We start from the raw sequence: 3,724 nt of genomic DNA on the forward strand, positions 1-3,724 counted from the left end.
ATCTGTGAAAACAAAAAAGGGGAATTTTATCCTATCCTAATTTTATTAACCCATTTTCATGTATTGTTTCATGAGCTGGAGCTATCATTAGGACAGCTATTTACTATTGTGCAGTACAATACCATAGAGACCCATTAAATAAGTTAGAATTTTAAGAAAAAGTCCATTTATTTTAGTAGCTTAATGCATCAAGTAAAATATTATTTAGATTAAACAGAAACTGGTATCTACACAACTTTATTTCTATTAAGTATATTTTTCCCCTTACAGCTAATTAAAAAACAACATTTAAGATCATAATATTACATCAAACCAATTTAAACTTCTAAAGCAGATATGTGGGTTTCATGAAAAGTATGTTTAGCACCTGCTTGAAGGCCACTATTTTTTCAAAAGGTACTTTTACTCTTCGTTTTGATTCAATATCTTGGAAGGCAGCAAAGGTCATCCTTTCAATATTCTCCCTATATAAATTGAGGTATTTGATCAAAAATACATTTGAATTTGTTGGTCAGCCTAGAACAAACCACTATTTGAACTTGATGTCATAAACTTATGAATTCATGCAAATCAAAGCTTAACTATTTTTTAAAACCATTATGATTGGAGAAGTGGTCTACCATCTTTCATCACCAAGAACTCTACTCTCTGTCCATTTCAAAGAACCCAGTGGAGCTTTCGACCCTTTGGCATGTAGATTGCGGCTGCTCGTTGTGTCGAAGAGCTGTCAGTAATCTAAAAGCAAAAATAACAGAAAGCACAATAATCCTCATCATAACCAATAACATTTTCCTCTGAGTCTGCTTATTTTTTGCATTATAAAGATGATAATTAGTGGATCTCCACTCTTAAGAAAAAAAATTGTATTACAGATTATAGTGGCCTTGCAGTCATAGCATGATAGTTGTAATTTTACGTTAGTATCGCTTCAATGAATTCAGCTGTTGCTTCAGAGTGTTGAAACTGTGAATAGCCAAGGTCCCTCAGTGCACACTGTGACAGAGCGACTCAGAGTCTGTGCAGCAAGGGACACCTTCATCTTCTGTGAATCAAACTTCACTTGTCTGTTACCCTGTTGCCAGAATGCAATCCAGCTTATGTTTGGACATCATTCAGATGATTGATGTATCTCCAGCTGATCCGGCCACTGGTGATTGTTAGCGGACTGTAAGCCTGTAGCATATTTTGTGCCAACCTTAACATGGGGCAAGCATCCATCATGACAAACACCCTGTCACCAAGAATGTTTTGAAGGGTTCAACTTGGCTTCCCTTTAGCAACTACCCAGATAGATAAGCTCATCCATTGTGACATACCATTCTTGTACTACATGTGTGCAGTTCGTCCAATGGATGAACAAGCAGAACCTGGCCAGTTTCTGGCAACAGGTTCTCAGTTAGGTAGTAAGCTACTGGGGTCTTCCAACAGCTTTTGTTGTCCCACCACCATAGGAGAAGAGCTTCAGTGGCAACATCTGTCCCTTATCCACAAATTTTGTTATGGGGGTTGTACTGGACATGTTTTTAATGTCTAAGGTGTCCAACATGAGACACACACAACCATATTTAGCTGGGTCTTCATCTTGACTTTCCTTTAGCATGTCCAGCATTGCGGTGTTAAGGCCAGGCTTGGTATCCACCATGAGCCCATCCACCGTGGCAAGAAAGAAAAGCAGTCATTTAATGAGGCTGCCTTGCTAAAGGTTTTTTTGGAGGGGGTTTCACTAATCACTGGAAGGAGTATTGCAACATGTTTTTCATGATAGATGTGGACATGTCCAGATTTTACTCTGTTCTGTTAAAACAGGATAAGATGCACAGCTAACATGGAAAATAATTCAAATAACATAAATAAATATGTTTGTGGATGTGGGAAGTTGAGATTAAAACTCAACTTTGAACCATATACAATTGAAACCAGATATTTACATACACCCAATAAAAAGCCCCCACACAGTGAAGATAGAAATCATTTAGGTAATTCTAACTAAGCTAAAACAATAAAAGTTTGGCTGGGTTTAACTTCACACTGAGAACAAAAAACCTTGTTTGTGTCCTTATTTGGTGTAGGTAAATATCTGGTTTTAACTATAAGTGGTCTTTCGGTTTTGTGTTGTCAAGAGGTTCTAATTAAATTTTAAGTTTTGAGTTTTAACATTCAATTAAAATTTTAGATCTCAAGTTGCACTGAAATCATTGCCACGGTCCAGTGAGAGGGTCCCCTGTACTCTCTCAAAGGATAAACGATGGAAATGATCCAGCAGTGCAATACAAAATACATCCTTGACTCCATCACATTCAGAAAGGGGAAATCTTACAGCAGAGCTACACACCAATCTTGAGGAGATGAGCTGGGAAGCTGAGGACTAAAGGAACCTCTCCAGCTCTGATCCTGACTCTCTCTGTCCTGTCAAAATCATCTGGTTTGAAAAGCTCATTGCAGAGCATGGATGACGAGCTAGCAGAAAACCGTTTTCTCCTGACAGCTGTTTCTCGTTGCTTTCGCAGCATTCTTTTTTTTTGGAACACAATGAGTATGAAAAAAGCTTGCTAAGCAAATAGCAAGCAACAATCACAGTTACTTCAGGTCGATGTAGTTAAATAGAAAATATGTCTTGGTTTGACACTGGTTCACGGGCAGAAAATCACAATATGATGCATGGGAATTCACAATAACGTTAGGACATTCTTCTTGTAAAATGACTATATAATGGACAAATACAATCATACATATGCTTCCATTCTTAACTGTGAAAAGTAAAGCCAATGGATCTGGTGTGTACTGTAAAATTTATAGTATAATTCCACATTACCCTGGTAAAAACCAGACCCTTGTTCTATGCTTTGCTACGTACAGAGAATCTGGACCCATGGCTGGAGGTGTGGACTCTGTTGATTTTTTTATTTATTTTATCCAGTCACTAATGTTTGGCCATGGCATATGTAATGCTTCAGTTCGATACTAGGAAGCTTACCGGAAACTGACTGCACTGTAAACAACCGTCCTCCACTGTGAAGAGAGAAACGCCGAGCTGAAAGAGATGGTTGTGTTGTGGATCTCCGGAGGACTGGATGAGGTTCCTGCGGCCTTCTCCACCAGGGGGCGTTTAGGAACATCGTAGTGGGCGTGGTCGGCGGATCCAACAGGCACACCTGCTGCCACTTACCTTGTTGGGAGGAGTATTTCAGGAGGACATCGTCAACACTCTAGTGCCAGAGTGTTAGCTCGTAAATGGTAGATCCAGTTAATTGCTGACCTCAGACCACCAGCTCTGTTCTAATATTCTGCTCTTGTGGCCTTGCCTCAGGTTTCGTTGCCGCGGAACTGCCGGCATTCTGTCCGTCTGGATTCCCAGTAGCCGGAAGAATCATCGAGACCACACGACCTGATCCTCCTTGGTTCCCGAAGAGCCTGTCTCACCTGTCCGCCCTCCAACGCCGCAGTCGCCCGTCCTCTCTGCTCCAACCCCTGATCCACCGAGCTGCCTATCCCTCTCAGCTCCGCTTTTTCCCACCAGCAAGTAAGGTCTCGAACCGCTGAACTTCCGTTTCCCTCCCGTCACTCTGTTCTCACTTCTGTGTTCCTCTTCAGGGAGACCATTGGTCCGGTTCCGCCCTCCCGAGTGTCCCATCCTGGATGTCTTTCACATTTTTGCACCGTGTTTATAATAAATCATTGAACTTACTTTGGTCTCTCTAGTGTGTTCTGCGCATGTGGGTTAATC

The 3,724-nt window shown here is 40.9% G+C and overlaps 1 long non-coding RNA gene across 1 annotated transcript; it reads left to right on the forward strand.

Moving 5' to 3' along the window:
- The first annotated feature begins 3,046 nt into the window (after positions 1–3,046).
- On the forward strand, positions 3,047–3,685 carry LOC116720473 (uncharacterized). Its single transcript, XR_004339390.1, has 2 exons — positions 3,047–3,234; positions 3,308–3,685. It is a non-coding gene; the product is annotated as an uncharacterized LOC116720473 (long non-coding RNA).
- Positions 3,686–3,724: the final 39 nt, after the last annotated feature.

The sequence above is a fragment of the Xiphophorus hellerii genome, chromosome 5 (genome assembly GCF_003331165.1).
Source record: "Xiphophorus hellerii strain 12219 chromosome 5, Xiphophorus_hellerii-4.1, whole genome shotgun sequence".
NCBI lineage: Eukaryota > Metazoa > Chordata > Actinopteri > Cyprinodontiformes > Poeciliidae > Xiphophorus > Xiphophorus hellerii.